Below are 17,927 nucleotides of genomic sequence, written 5' to 3'. Positions count from 1 at the left end.
GGAGATGAGCCGAACCTGTCTATTGAAGGGTTACAGAATTTGCCCATACAGCCTTTGGAGTTTCTATTTGCGGGCTAGGTAGCCTTCCAAATAAGTCTCAAGATTGGGACCCAAAGAAACTAGAGTTCTTGACCTATTTCTTGTGACTATTTCCTTTGATGTTCAAGACAAGCTGGACATCCTTACTAGAAGTGCACCGACATCTTTATGTAGTAGACATATTTGACAACCCAAGGGGTTAGTGTGGGAATTTTTCAGTTCTAAAATCTATTTTCTTGTGGATGTGTGATATATATTTACAAATTATGTTAAAGGGTTTTGGTTAAATTAAAATAAATTTTTTTATCTTGTATACTTAACCACAATGTTTTGATGTGATGTAAGGACATGTGTCACACATCCATAAAGAAATGGATGAATGGATTAGATAAAAAAGGTTGCACCCAATGTTCACAAGGTCTTCGCCATGTCTGTGACCGGTGACAAGATTTCCCTTGTCATGACTTTGACAAAAAATCAACGATATGTCATTGATTTCTTGACGATATATTGTCAGTGTTGGCACCATATGGGGAGGGTCGGTCAAATTTTTGACCAAAATTTTGCCCATTTTCTCTCTCTCTCTCCCTCTCCAAAGCTTCCCAGAACTTCTTTCTCATATTTCTTGCATTTTAATCTTATTTTGCTCTGATATTCTGCGTCTACAAGTACATCTTACTTCCTTATTTTAGTTATCACGTTGTTTATGTCAATCAAGAGGGATTTCAATATGTGTTTTTTCATCTCATAGGTAACCATTCTCTAATTGTTTTTTGACAAAATGCATGCAATAATGTTGTTGGATAGTTATGAAATTAAAGTATGTTGAACACCGTGAGCCCATCTACGAGCTCACGAAGTCGGAATTTTTTTCACAAAGTAATTTATTTTTTATTCTTTATTTTTGGCGTAAAACATTGTAATTTTTTACACTGAAAATACTTACTTTTTAAGTGATAAATCTATTGTATGGTGATAAAAAAAACATATGAGGAACTCCATGGCCGATCTATGGACTTAGGGAGTCAAATTATTTTTAACACCAAATTAAATAAGTATTTATTTTTCAAAAGTCATTAAAATATTAATAGAAAATATAAATAATTATGAAAAAGGGGGGAAAATGTTTTGAAAATTATGGAGTAACTATGTAGGCATTTTTAAAAATGTTGCGTATGTGGTTTCATCACAAGTTTTGATATGGGTAACCTATTTTTTTTTCCCAAAAAAATGGCAAAATTCCTTTTTATATTTAAAAAATAAAGAAAAAATTGCTAATTAGGTACCTAGGTACATAATTGTTTCTTTGTGTTGATAATTTTTTTTTGGTTTTGTTTAGTGACTTATGCAATCATTTTGAATGTAAAAATTATCATGTTTGCCAGTGGGAGTTAGAGGGGAGCTAATTCACAGGGCGGACGGGGACAACCATAGCCTCATAGCCCACATCCACAAAGAGACCCTCAGAGACCAATAGAGGAGGGAGAACTGACTCAGCATGGTAGTACTGTGTGGCAATTGATGGAGATAGGAATAAAACACAATGTCAATTTTGTGGGAAGAGAATCTACTTAGGTGGCATCAACAGGTTTAAGAGTTACATCACCGGGAGTTTGAAGAATGTGACCACATTCACGGAGGCCCATCTAGATGTAGTGAAGGCACTTAGGGATTTACAGAAAGCAAAGGGGAAGAAGAAAGAGATAAGAGGAGAGCAAACAAAGCACTAGATGATGTGGTGCAGGGACCATCATCATACAGAGATGATTCAACTGATGGTCAAGATGTTAATCCTATTGATGTGGGGAGAAATTAGGAGAAGAGGGACATGTGGCGGGCCATGGCATATAACAAATAGACACACTACCAAAAGCAAGATAGGGCCATAGCTAGAGCTTCAGGAGTTGATTCCTCTAGGCTTGTACGGGTTGAATCATCTAGATCTAGGGGGGAGGGTGGTGCATTTTCGATGTTTAGTAGATCATAGAGTCAGAGGGCCCCTCGTATAGTAGATCCAACACCATCTGATTTTCCACGCCATGGGGACCTGATCCTAGAGCAGGATTTTGAAGTTTTTAGGAGGAAGGAGGCTAAGCAACCCAAGATTTTTGGTGCATGGAAGGTATGGCTAAAAAGGTTAAAAAGGCAATGTCAAAGTGGTTGTATTATAGTTCCATTCCAACAAACACAATGTAGGGTCCATACTATAGGTACATGATTGATGCTATTGTAGATGTAGTCCAAAATTTAAGGGTCCCACCTCTACAGAGTTGATGACCACCTTTTTTCAGGAGGAGGAGGAGGAGTTGCAACAATATATATATAGTATGAGACCCTTCTAGGATATATATGGATGCATTATGATGTCTGATGGATGGACTAGTCCCACGAGAAAGTTCATCATCAACTTTATGGTGTACTGTGATAGGAGGACCATTTTCTTGAAATTTTGGATGCTAATGGGCATACAAAATATTACATATATATATATATATATATATATATATATATATATATATATATATATACTAGTAAAAACGTACGTGCAAATGCACGTAGTGATATATGGGAAAAATTGAAAAAAAAATTGAAGAACTATAAATTTAAAAAGAAAAAAAAAAAATAATCATAAAGATTGTTAAAAAAACTATCTCTAAGGAGATCTGGGAAATACATTAAGGTAGGTGATCTGTGGTTGGTCTTTGTTTTCTTAGTTTTTGATTGGTAGTGAGAGTTTTGTGGTCTCTATGTGTTTCATCTTTTCCGTCACCCGTTGGCTCTTGGCTTGGTCTTGGTGGTGGTGCATTCTCGTTGGTGTGGTTATGGATTATCGTCACATCCATCCCTACTAAATCCTCCCCATCTTCAACAAATCCTTCACAACTTTCCTCTGTTTCCTTGCGAATCCTTGTAGAGTCGATCAAACCCTTGGATCAACTTTATCAACAGGAGCATACTCTTTTAATCTGGTGACAATAATTTGAACTTCTCTCCTATGGCTTCCCATGTTGCTTACACTCAAATCCATGAATGTTGGGGGTATGGTGCCGGATTTTCGACGAGATCAATCTTTAGGGTTTGGATTGTTTGTGGTTGAGTTTGTAAATTTAACTCTAAACCCTTAATACTTTTATATATAATACTTTTCTTTTTATCTGACCATTATTTTAGTTTGATGAATGGATGAATTTTTTTTTTCCGTTCACACGCTTATTATTATGGAGAACAACTATTGTTGGTTGATACCTTTGGTGCTGGAATCCTAGATCATATTCGATCTTTTGGTCGATACACCTTGTCATCAAACAATGGAGATCACGATATTCAATTATCACGATGCGGTAGAATACCTTAGTTTGAACATTAGAACACTCGTGGGAGCGATTGATTATTTGTGATATTGGGAGAGGAGAGACTATTGAGGATGTGGAGATGGGTTGGTTGGGGGGTTGGGGGGTTGGGGTGTGGGTGTGGTGTTTGGTTCGGTTGCGGGGTGGCGGGTTTGAGATTCGGGTCGGGATCGTTAATTGGTAAATTCATAATATTCATGATTACAATGTCCAAATTATCCTTGCAAAATAACTAAAGACATAACAAATATACAACATTATTGGTATATTGAAAATTCTAAGGACGAGCGAGATTTGGAGGTGAGTCTGTTTTATTATAGTGTATGATATATATATATATATATATATATATATTTAACTCAAAAACAAAACCATTAACATTTCTTCAAATACATGCTTGTACAGATCAATGTGGATTACCTCCACTTCAATTACAATATAATGAGCATACTTACTTCGACAATATGACTTATATAGAACTTGGACATTTTGAACATCGATTCGGGAAATCTTTATACTATAGTCTTGACTCAAACAATGAAATCCACGATAATTAGAAATTTAGAAAAACTAGAAATCATAACAAATGACAATCCACTTAAACATTGGAATGTTACAAACCAATTTGTAAATTAGAAATAATTAATCCGAAATGCGAATAGATATAGGACAAGCGAAATATACACCTAAAGATAATGAGAATTTCTATTACACATGAAAGAATTATTAGATATAAATTAATACAAAATCAAATTCTAGACATTCTAGTGCTTCATTGTAAATAATCATGCTGAACAAATTAGAGGAAAACTAGAATGGTAATAAATTATAAAAGATTAAATGATAATACACATTAAGATTCTTACAAAATACTGAAAGAGATTATTTGCTAAGTTATATACAAGATTGTACAATATTTAGAAATTTGATTGTAAATCAGTTTCCACCAAATAATGCATAGACTGATGATGGACGCCTTTTCTACAACCTTGGACATTTCGAGTGGTTAGTAATGCCCTTTGGATTAAAAACGCTCCATCTGTCTTTCAAAGCGAATGGATGATATATTTTTAAAACACAAGAATTTGCTATAGTCTATATAGATGATATTTTAGTCTATAGTAAAACACCTCAAGAACATATAAGTCATTTGAAAATAATATTTGCGATTTATGAATAATTGTATAATTATTTCTAAGAAATGAAAATTGGTAAACAATACATTAAATTCTTAGGAATGGAATTAGGCAATGGTACTATTAAGTTACAACCCCATATTGCACAAAATACAAGACTTTTGATAAATTAACATCGATAACACAAATTCATCATTTTTAGGCCTAGCTAATCAGCTAGACCTTTTATACAAACTTAGGAAAATATTTAGACCTTTACACCATAAAACTTCATCGAATGGAGAACATAGATGGAATAATCAAGATATTCTTCTTGTACAAAAATTAAAAATCTTTTCTTAAATATTCCCTCATTAAGATTACCTCGATAAGGATTATCGAATAATAAACCGGTTGTGAGTGGCTTGGGAGCCATTTTAAAAATTAAACCATCGAACAACACCCTAAATCATCAAGAAATCGTGGTATAACTCGAAAGTTTAGTATAAAAACATTGACCTCTTTGAATACGAATTGAGGCTTTATTAAGGACTTGATTGTATGGAAATATTCCTAACATTTCGACCATTTACAATTCGATGTCGTGAGCCATAGTCAAAGCATATAATAATTTAAATGAAAGGAAAATACAACATAGGAGATGGGTTCTTTTAGAAACCATTTTTATAATAGAGGATATAAAATTACAATAGAACATATAAAAGGTGTAGATAACAAACTCTTGATTTACTATCCGGATACACCAAATTTTACAAGACCATGGTTAACCTTCTCTATTTTATGATTACAGAAGATGATATGATCCGAGATCTCATACAAAGGAGTAATACAACTCCGAACAAAGCTCTTCACTTCTCCTCCGATAACCCCCTCACAATTATTAAATAATACATTCTCACCACAAACACGGCGTTTACTCCAAAGATAATGGGAACAATCGATGAATTCAAATACCGTGCGGCTCGCACATTCCCTTCTTTCTCACCTCATAGAATTCCCTCTCCCCCAGAAACTATAAACTTTGGAAAACATATTCTGTTCAAAAACTCTCACATGAAGTTTGAAAATAGCAATGGCTATATGATCAGTGATGAAGAGCAAATATGTTTGGACAACATATGGTACAATGCAAATAAGTGCATCACTCAACATAAAGCTATCTCGGGATTAGCAAATGCCATACATGTCGTTGCTTTCCTATACGGACAAGCTGCGAACAAAGAAAGGCAAGGCGAAGTTCTACGTCGTCTACCAAGGACACACTACTGACATTTTTCTTGATTGGGAAGATGTTGCAGAAGCTACAAAGCGTTATCCCACTCATTTCTTCAAGGGATATGAGACCCTCGAACAAGCACAGATCCATGCCAAGTCGATGATTGGCCCAACATATTACGTGGACCCAAAACTACGTAATGCTCCTCCTCAACAACCCTCTTTCTCCAACATGGCTCAGAGGAACACAACTTGTATACAATGCGAGCCAATCAAGAACAAAAACAGGGAACTCTTGGATCAAGTAGCCAATTGTTCTATGAGGATAAGCAAGTTACAAATAGAAAATGCTACAAAAGAAAGACTAATTCAGCGATTAGAAGCTTCGAACAAAAGCCTCTTAGTTGATCTACAACTTTACAAAGCACAGGATACTCCATCAACAAACGATGCTCAACAAGTTGAACAAATATCACCAGGCTCTTGCTCACAATCACCAATGGAGGCCTTCAAAACAGAAATACTTGGAGAAATAGAAGCTCTCCTCCAACAAAAATTCACACAATACAAATGGACCTATCGTGGGCCCATAAACCCACAGGACGAACAAGAAAGAACATCGACCCCACAAGAAGACACCGAATATGAAATAGTACGACGAATACACAACAAAGGAAAGTCTCCATCAGCATCTCAAAATCTACTAGAAATGTAGATTGAACAAAGGGGTGATTCCCTAACCATCCGTCTCACACCCAAACGACGTTAAACTTAGGGATGGTTTTTGTGGACCTTAACAAAACCACAAGGATTTTGACCCAATCCATAAAGGACCACATGGTTCATAGGACAACCATGTAAAACTACATAATTGTCATTAACCCTCGATCCGGGCTACAACAGGATCCATGCTAGTACCAAGCATGAAAAACATTGGGTAAACTAGGCCAAACTAGTATAAAACCGGCTAACCCTGAACACGGGTTACAAAACGCAGTGTTTATCACACTTGAGCATGCTAAGGATAAAAGTATGCCAGGCAAGAACCCTGTCTGTAAAATATGGGTTACCCACCTGAACCAAACCAATGTGGAAAACAATAGTTTTATACTACATGGAATGCCACGGGGTGGTTCTTGAAGAAATACCAAATCTACAGTCCCCAGCAGAGTACACAGCTGCATGCGTAGAGGGTGTTGCATGGAATCATTCCTTTAATCATTAAAGTGACACCTCAGTGGACAATGTTGTAAATACCAAAAAGGGCTAAGGGTATTCTAGTACCCTGAAAAATGTACCTTAGTCCTTTTACTTCCATCTTTGTAGTAACTTGACAAGTGTAATAGTACATTATAACTTAGCTTAAAATGGTGACATGTGTACTTAGGAATAGGACTCTCCCTTTGCCTATAAATAGAAGTAACTAGTGTGAGATGAGAAGAGGAAGGATAGCAATAGAAGGTGTGAAGTTTTCTTCTTGGCTCTCCAAGTGTAATGGTGCTCTCTCTTGTAATATGCTCTTGAAGAAATAAAGACAAGCTTTCATAATGGTATGTTTTGATCTTTTCTTCTCTACTTAATATTTAGTTAACACTTCGGGGATCCCGAAAGGAAACCCTAAGTGGTTAAGATGTAGCTTATCTTGGTTTTTATTATTTTTTTCTATTAATTTCTTAGAGGAAGGATTTGAGGATGAAAGCCTACAGTCGTGCTTCTATCATCTCTCTTAGGCCCCTCTAAATTTTGACATCATGCATCATCTGCACTTTATATGTATATTCACTTTTTTTATTTCTTTCTTTAATTTCTTCGAGGAAGGATTTGGGATGAATAGCCTACAGTCGTGCTTCCTTCATCTCCTAAGCCCCTCGATAATTTTTCATGCATCTCATTAGACCACATAACCAGAAATGGTCGGCTCTGCCGCTATATTTGGTGACGGTGGTATGCATTTCATCTGGAAATTCATACTCTTGTAAATTTTTGGTATTCATTTTTTTAATCTTTCAAACAAAGTTTTAATTATCACTACAGGATGAATCTGGCATAAATTCCTCCCGTAAGACCAGTTTAATTTTAGAAAACTATTAAGATCCGATGTGCTAGTCCTAAATTCCAACATAAGTCCCGCTTCTCGATGCGTTAGGGAAATTGGTTGTGGCTGGACATTAGCTCGATAGAATTCGAAAGCTAGGCATGTGATGGTGCACCAAGGATTCGGAGTACTCTATTTAAAATTGTTGAAAAAGATTAAATTTTTATGTGTTTTACTCTATGTCTTCACTTACCTAATAAGGATTGAGATCGTTAGGAATTGTGTGTCTTATAAGTCTGTTCTAGACCTCTTCTTCTTCTACCAGTCTCTTGAACTTCTTCAAGCCAGACTCATGTTAAGGATCGATAGGAACGAAACCTAGTTTCATAATTTCTAATAGGTCCCGCCAAGGGGAAACCTTTGGACGAAATACACCAGCTAGCATATGCTATTGGAGTGTAACACTGAAGTGGTCCTTCCAGAAGAGTTTCGACTATTCGGTTACAAAGTCCGTGACTTGGTTGTATTCTTGGTGACTGGATAGGAAGGTTGGTAATTTGGACAGCCGGATCACAAAATATATATATATATATATATATATATATATATATATATATATATATATATCCTTGGTCTCCTACAGGATGTGATAGATGAGGTTGGGAAGAAGAATGTGGTGCAAATTGTCATCGACAATGGCGTCAACTTTAAGAAAGCCAGGGAGGCGTTCATGAGTTTGCTCGACTATCTTCTTTGGACACCTTGTGTAGCAGTGTAGCACATTCTATTGACCTCATGCTGAAGGACATTGGAAAAATTAGCATTATCCAGAACATAGTTGAAAGGGCTAGACAAATAACCAACTTCATCTACAATCGTAACATTGCTTTAGCCATGATGAGGAGATCATGTGGAGGTTAGTGGTGCGACCTGGTCAGATGAGATTCGTGACGAATTTTGTCCCCTTGAGCAGTATGCAAGAGAAGAAGTCGGGCCTAAGATCCATGTTTGCATCCCATGAGTGGTTTGATTATGTTGGATTCAATAAGATAACTATCTACTATTTCATTTTACAAATTATTATACTACGACTATCTTGTATATCTACTATCTACTGACTTAATGAGTTTATGATAATTTAGTACGAGCAATGGGCGCGAGACACATAACACAATGTCATCTGATGAGTTCTAGAGAAATGTGATTGTGGTCTTGTAGACTTTAGAACCCATTATAAAGGTTTAGTGCATGGTGGACTCCTCCTTGAGGGGACCCACTATGCCCCACCTGTATGCACCCCTTGAGCGTATGAAGGTTGCCATAGAGGCAACAAATCCCAAAGGGCACCGAGCTTTCTTGGATATTGTGTATGCATAATGGACCGCTCATCTGATCCATCCCCTGCATAGGGGCGTTAAGTAAATGTTGTGGGTTGTTGACTTGTAGGTATTGGTAATTCATTCAATCCTAACTCTAATTTTTAATTGTAAACTTTTTTTAATTGTACAACCTATTTTTCAAACCCTATATATCAGTATAGTGAACATTTGGGGTTGGACATAAACACGTTGGATGCCCTGTTGCAGGTGATTTCATGGTTGGAGCCAATTTGATGGTCCAATCATTTTGCCACAACGAGATGAGATATAAGGGATTTCAAATGATTAGAACTTATATTTATTCTTTAAAGAATTTAGCTAACACCATCAATACAAATGATTTTAGATCAAGTTGTTTAGGGATGCCTTTTGGGTCCTTAAGTGAAGACGCTATTGCACGGGGCAGAGAAAACAGTGATCCAGATTAGATCTTAGATGCATAAATGTTATTATCACAATTTATAGATAAGTTGATTTTATGTTAAGTATTAAAGTTCTAACTTAATGATTTGTGATAATGTAGTTGAGTGGTGGTATCTTTATAGGAACACGTGCATCCAACCTTCGAAGACCAACATTCAGGATCTGTCTCAGACTTGTTCTGCCGTCTATATGCGAGAGGAATTGGAGTATATTTAAGATGATCCACTCTAAGGGGAGGAGCTAGTTGGAAGCCAACACCTAAATGATCTAGTGTTTCCATTACAATATGAGGTTGAACATACGACATGCCAGAGAACAAGCTGAGAATGGTCGACAGAACATCAACCTTGATGATATATTCAAGGTGGGTGCAGATGAGTAGGATCCCCTCACTCAATGGATTTTGGACAGGGGTGAGATAGTGTTGGACCAGCTTGGAGGGAGACCTAACCTAGAGCTAGCTTGAGTTGCAAGGGTTGATGTGGATGAGTTTATGGACTCTCGAGATGGGTAGACACATGCATGTGAACCAGAGGCAACTGGTACTATTGATGAGGATTGGATGGTGGCACTAGGCACACAAGACGACGATCCAGATTACACACTCACTTCCAGTCTGACTCAGAGGGATGAGGATGATGATGATGGTGGTGGTGGTGGTAGAGGACTTGAAGAGTGTTTGTAGGTTTCACTACTAGAGACACAACAACAACCCCCCCCCTCAAATACATTGAAGAGAGTCATTTCACACGTGCCACCCAAGATCATGATATGGTGGTGAGCATTATTGTGGTCATGATACGAGCTACAACCAGAAGGGGAAGGGCCATGGGAAGTAGCACCAACATAGAGGTGGTTATGATGATGTTACCTTTTCACACGGATCTTATGGATCCTACGGTTCTTACATAAATTCTTTAGCTCTGGATCCAGCGGACAACTTAGCAAAAGCGATGGGATCCATGAACTTGATGAGTTTGTAGGCTCCACATCTACTTATGGGCCTATTGGTCTTTATGGTGTCCCTCATCCTCATGGACATTATGGTATGGGTATAGGTATCCCTTCCAGTGGTTCGTATTATGGGCACTCCCACGATGATAGTTATTATGAACGTGGTTTCTCATGGTCAAAGTCAGTTGTGGAGTCCATATTTGGCTCCTGGCAAACATTGCCCACCATCTATACAATCACTGACAGTAGTAGTACCATCACGAACCCTACAAGACCTTCCTTGGCCTTATTCTCACTTCCCTCACATAGGAGTTCTCTTGGAGGTGGAAGATGACCGCCATAGAGCTGCAATCCAGGACTATCTGGACAGCTATCAATATCAAATGAAATGTGGTGAGTATGTAAGATGGTTGGGGCAGAGGATGATTGCCACTATGGGTTTCACAAAGGAGAGTCAGGTGGATCCACCTAGGTACAATACTTGGTATTGAGAATTTGCAATTTGAGATGACTGGATGACTCTATGTACTTGCCTACACTATTGTATATTTGTGGTAGCATTATATCTTGTAATTGTATAATGAATTGTAGACTTTAGTACTTCTCTTCACTAGTTATGTACGTGTGTTCTCTTTGCATGTATACATTGGTTTATATGAGATTTCTAGACTTCTAGTTTTACCTGCATATAGCCGTGCATGTGTCGATCGGGAAATTAGTTTAGATGATGTTTTAGGTCAAAATAATGCTCTCAGTGTGTTTATTGGTCTCAAATTAGGCTACACAACAAAATTCAAGCAAAAATGAGCCCAAACACTTGGGGGTCAATCTTTCATTGACACCCCTCCAAAAGTCACCCGCAATGTCACGACATGTTGTCGTGTCAGTGGTGTTGACTGCCACCAACTCGACAACATGTTGTGACTTTTCGAACCTAGGTTACACCCTCTAGGAATCAAAGAGAAACTACATGATATAAAATAAGATGTTATATGTTGGATATCCTCTATTACACTTATAACATAAAAAGTGACTTGAGCCTATGATAATAGCATTCTAATAACATTCCAATAAGAAGCTGACAGTTGCTTTCTACCATTAACTAGTCCACTCTTTCATTTATTTATGTTAATTTTTCTACATATCATTTAATGTATTTTGTTTTATTTTGATGAAAAATATAGATATTCCTAATGTGCTACAATGCATATTATACTAAGAGAGAAAATTTTTTATCTTATTTGATGATGGAGAAACTAATGTTCATATAATAATTGATAGTACAAATTGATTGAAGGCTCCGGAAGAACTAATCTACTATTACCTAATGTACCAAGTTGGCTATAACTGGTGCATTATTTTATAATGATTCTCAAAGAAACTTATTAAGTTTCAATGATATTTGTCAAAATAACTATCATATAGAAACTACAAATGATGTTAAAAATAAATATTTATAAATTATTACAAAAATTTTAGGTATTTTCTTTTGGTTTGTGCTACACAAATATTCGCGTGGTTGAAATGTATGCTTTGATAGATAAAAAGCATATTGATTTTGATAGGTTCATTATTTGGCATGAGTAGTTGGATGAAATGCATGGTTTAATAAATCAAAAGAATATTGATTTTGATAGCTTTATCATTTGGCATGACTAGTTGGACTATCCTTGATTAAATATGATACGAAAAATAATTGAAAATTCATAAGGCCATCTATTGAAAAACTAGAAGATTTTTTAATTCAATGAATTTTTTTGTGTTGTTTGTTCTCAAGGAAAATCTATTATTAGATCATCAATTAAAATTAGGACTGAATCAACCTGCATTTTTTAAATGTATACATGGTAAAATATATAGGTCCATTCACCCATTATGTGAATCATTCAGATAATAATGGCTTTGGTAGATGCATATATAAAATAGTTACTTGTATATTCATTATGAGCATACAATTTGGTATTTGCGAGATTGTTTGCTCAAATAATTAGATTAAGAGTACAATTTATGAATTATAAAATAAAAGAATTTGCCTTGATAATGCTGGAGAATTTATATATCAGTTTTCTTATAATTACTGTATGTCAACTAAAATCACAATTGAACAATTTGTTACTTAAGTTCATATTCAACATGATTTGGCAAAATTTTATTAACTGTATCCAATTAATAGCTAAACCATTGCTTATGAGAACAAAATCCTCTTTATTAACATGATAATACGTTATTTTGTATATAACATCATTTGTACGTATCGTACCAATAAACTATTATAAATTCTCCTCATTATAATTAGTTCATGGTCAAGAGCCAAATATTTTTCATCTTAGAATATTTGGATGTGTAGTTTATGTTTTAATTGCTCCATCATGATGTATAAAGATGAGTCCTTAAAGAAATTTGGCAATATATATTGGATATGAATCTTCTTCTATAGTCAAATATCTTGGCAATGATTGGAGATTTATTTAAGGCAAGACTTGCTTATTGCTATTTTGATGAATTAGATTTTCTAACATTAAAGGGAGAGAATAAACATTTGGAAAAAGAATTGATTGTTGGATTTTGGTTTTAAAAATCAAATAATATAATATAATATGTTATTTAGATAAGTTTCAAAAACATTAAACTCTATCTCCCTAGTTTTGTTTTAGGACTCTTGTTTGATTCTTACTCTATAGGACTCTTATGGATGTAAAGATTTCAATCCAAACATTTTGGCAATTCGGCATATATAAGGTAATCTAATTTACCATATGTACTTAATCCCATATCAGATGGAGCTAATGATAATATCGATTATATAAACATATATTGCTCCTAAGTGGGGTGTATGTCGGTAGAGAGTTAAATATGGATCATGTGCATGCGTCGAACTAGGGAGGAGTCGGACGTGGTTACTACCGTGGTCCATGGATCCCAGTCTGACCAGGCCTTGGGACACTATAATATTATTTAATTTAAATAATATATGATGGGAAGTCGTGGGTCGTGGATTATGATCCAGAACCCATTTTTGGGTTTTTAATGTAAGGAGGTGACTGTATGATTAGTCACAACTCTTTCCCTTCAGAGGTGACCTTGCGTACAGATGCCACTCTTTGTTAGAGGTTCCATACAAGTTTACGAATATATATGAGAAGTTAAGACAATAGTTTTTGTCTGGTTTTTTAAAGTAAGAAAAATCGAGTTCTGATAAGTGAGAAAAATCTCAGTTTTGTTTTCTTCCTTCCTATGCTGTGTACTAGCTTAGTATCTCCTCTGCAAGTGAAATCAGTTGGAGTGCTAGCATTCAGATCTAAGGATTTGTTGTATCTTGGAGGTGAGAACGCCAATGTCAAACTCAGTATGCACTAAAGGGGGCGTTCAAATACCTTAAGGAAAAGTACTATACGTATGCCTCAACTCACCTTGTTTGAGTTCATGTTGGTTTTTGTTTCTACTTCTTCTACTTCATTCGGATAATTGGTTTTGACATAACGTATACTATTGTGTATTATGTTTCTCTTTATTTGATATTGGTCTGTCTATATTGTGCCTCTGGTCTTCTGGTTCTAACAATCTTAAGGTATTTGAATCAATATAAGACATGGCCAATGACAAGGAGACACTCGTTGTTGATTCAACGGTTTTTGGCAAAACTTCTCTAGACAGTGTTGTTCCAAACACACAAAATGTCATCCCAGTCTTGCAAACCAATGATTTTGTTTCTACGAATGTCATCCCACCAGTGCATGTGTTGCAGTCTTCTATGGACCACATGCGGATTATGTCAGAATTTGACAAGATAGACCAATTCGTAGATTAGAATTTTATAAGGTGGAAACAGATGATGTTGTTCGCTCTTAACCAAATAGGGGTTGCTTTTGCTTTGACAGAACCAAAGCCGACACAAATAGAGAACCCAAAACTCAAGGGAAAGAGAATTGGCATGCGTTCAGGCTGATTCCTAGTGTAAGAACCGGATTCTGAATGCTCTCTCTCTAAACCTATACAATGTGTATTGTACTTTTGAGTATGCCTATATGATTTGGGATGCTCTCTCGAAGAAATACACATTGGAGGATGCAGGAGTGGTAAATATGTGGTGGTGAATTTCCTAAAATTTTATAATGAACGATGATGAGGAAATTTCTCCACAGATTGACCAATATCAGGTTCTGATTGGCAAGTTAGCCAAGGAAAGAATGATTCTGCCAGATGCTTTTGTTACTCACTCTCTGATTGAGAAGCTTCCTAACTCTTGGAATACTTTTAAGTTGAACATGAAACACAAGAGGAAGGAGTGGACTTTTGAACAGGTTGTTGTCCGAATAAAAATTGAAGAGAGGAATAGAGCAAGGGAAAAGAAAGAAAGGGGTAGTGGAGTTCAGAAACTCAAGGCAAATCTTGTGGAAACCGGAAAGTAGTCAAACTTCAAGAAAGGTCTTCAAGTCAAGAAGGATAAAGACTTCAAGAAGAAGAATAGGAGTTGCTTTACCTGTGGATAACTGAGTCATTACAAGAAGGATTTTTGTGTTAAGAGGAAGTTTGAAAAAATCAAGATTAATCTTATTAAGGAAGACATCTTTACAATGATGATCACAAAAATTAATTCAGTTGAAAAACCAAGAAACTGGTCATCGGTTATTGGGGCAATGAGACATATATGCAATGATCAGAACATGTTCTCAAAGTACACTCTAGTTATTTCTGGAGACAAGGTCTTCATGGGAATTCAGATTCCTCTTATGTAATCAGCAAGGGCCAAGTGACATTGAAGCTTACATCTGGGAAGACTTTGGTTTTGGACAACGTGCTTCATGTGCCAGAAATTAGGAGGAATTTGGTGTTAGGGCCTCTTTTGAACAAGACTGGGATGAAATTGTCTTTTGATTCTGATAAATTAATTATTATTAGAAATAATGTATTTGTGGGCAAGGGATATTTGAATGAGAGGCTATTTGTACTCAGTATTCATGATTCAATAAATGATAAGTCTAATTATGTTTACTTTGTTAAGTTGTTTGATTTATGGCATGCTAGATTAGGTCATTGTAGTACACCTTACTTCAAGAAAATGCGCAGGATTGGCTTAATTGAAGGAAATCTAAAACTTTCTTTAAATAAGTGTCAAACATGCATTGAGGCTAAATTTACTAAGAAGCCTCATAAGTCAGTAAATGACAAAGTGAATTACTTGCTTTGATATATAATGATCTATGTGATTTTAAATCTTTTGAGTCTAGAGGTGGGGAAAAAAAATATATGGTTACTTTCATTTATGATTTTTCACGATATACTATGGTACATTTAATTCGCTCTAAGGATGAAGCATCTAATGCTTATATAGAATCAACTAGGAAAGAGGATTACAAGACTTAGAACCAATAGAGGTTCAGAGTAGTCTAATTTGTCTAGTTTTCTTGAAAGTAATGGAATAATATATGAAAAAACAACACCATATCAACCAGAATCCAATGGAATAGCTGAAAGAAAGAACATAACTTTAAAGGAAATGATGAATTCATTATTTATTGGTTCTGGTTTGTCTTTTGATATGTGGGGGGGATGCTATGCTAATAGCTCGTTTCATTCTGAATCGTATACCTCACAAAAGTAATGGTATGATTCCCTATGAACTATGGTTTGATAGAAAACCCAATCTTAAAAATTTAAGAATCTGTGGTTGTTTGGCTAAGGTGGCAATACCTGAACCAAAGAAAAGGAAAGTAGGACCAAAGACTTTCAATTGCATATTTATTGGGTATGCAAGACATAGTTCAGCATATAGATTTATGGTCCTTAAAATCTTAGATGGCATATATGAAGAAGGGGACATAACAGAATCTAGGGATGCATAATTTTTTGAGAATATCTTACCTTTTAAGTTGCCTTTGATACAAGAAAAGGGAGTTAGTGGTGAGTCTGATCAAAGAAAGGAACTGGCAATAGGGGTTGCTAGTGATCAAATAGGAAATGACGATCTCGCTTATCAAGTGATGAAGGTTCAAGCAACCTACGAAGAAGTAAAAGACAAAGGACTTTTAAACACTTTGGAAATGATTGGATAGTCTATTCAATAGATGATAATCCAACATGGATGGCTTATATAATAGATAAGGATCCTATTTCATATAGGGAAGCAGTGACATCAACAAATGCTCTTTTCTGGAAAGAAGCCATAAAAAGTGAGTTGGACTCAATTATTTCCAATCACACTTGGGAGTTGGTTGATCGTCCTCGAGGTTCTAAAATCTTAGACACTAAGTGGATATTCCACAAGAAATTAAAGGTGGATGGATCACTTGATAAGTATAAGGCAAGACTAGTAGTTAAAGGCTTTAAGCAAAAGCATAATATTGATTACTTTGACAATTTTGCTCCAGTAGCAAGAATCACTGCTATAAGGATAATGATAGCTCTTGCATCCATTTACAAGTTAGTTATCCACCAAATGGATGTAGAGGAAGAAATCTATATAAGACAACCTGAAGAAAGTGTAGCACCTGGCCAAGAGCAAGCTCATAAAATCATTATATGGCTTGAAACAAGTGCCCAAACAGTGGCATGAAAAGCTAGATATGGTACCTCTAACTAGTGGCTTTTTGGTAAACAGTGTGGAAAGGTGTTTATACAGTAGGTTCCATCAAGGTAAATGTGTGTTTATCTTGGTATATGTAGATGACATGCTCATAATGGGAACAAATTTGGACATAGTGCAACAAACTAAGAAACTTCTAATGTCAAAATTTGACACAAAAGACATGGGTGAAGCGGATGTTATTCTTGGAATCAAGATTACCCGAAAGAATAAGGAGATAGTATTATCTTAAGCACACTATGTTGAGAACTTGCTCAATAAGTATAATTATTGGGATGAGAAAGCGGTCAAGACACCATTTGATATAACTTGTCATCTTCAAAAGAATTTGGGAGATCCGGTTAACTAGAAATGTTACTCCCAGATTATTGGTTATGTTTTGTACTTGATGAATTGTACTAGATTGGATATTGCTTTAGCAGTTGGGAAGTTGAGTCAACATATTCACAATCTTGGATTACAACATTGGACTGCTATTAATAGATTATTACAGTATCTAAAGGGGACAGTGACTTATAGCCTATGTTACAGTGGGAATCCTACAGTATTAAAAGGATTTTACGATGCCAATTGGATCTCAGATACCAATAAGTCATTAGCAACTAGTGGATATATATATATTCACACTTGGTGCTGGAGCAATTACCTGAAAATCTATTAAGCAATCATGTAGAACAAGCTCTACGATGGAAGCTGAATTCATTGCCTTAGAGAAGGCAGGGACCGAAGTGGAATGGCTTCAAAGTTTTATGGCTAATACTCTATTATGGCCCAAACCAATGCCCTCGATACCACTTCATTGTGATAACATGG

This window comes from Hakea prostrata, chromosome 3 (assembly GCF_041222555.1).
Source record: "Hakea prostrata isolate BN-2017 chromosome 3, UWA_Hpros_2, whole genome shotgun sequence".
Classification (NCBI taxonomy): domain Eukaryota; kingdom Viridiplantae; phylum Streptophyta; class Magnoliopsida; order Proteales; family Proteaceae; genus Hakea; species Hakea prostrata.
This window is presented reverse-complemented; position numbering follows the sequence as displayed.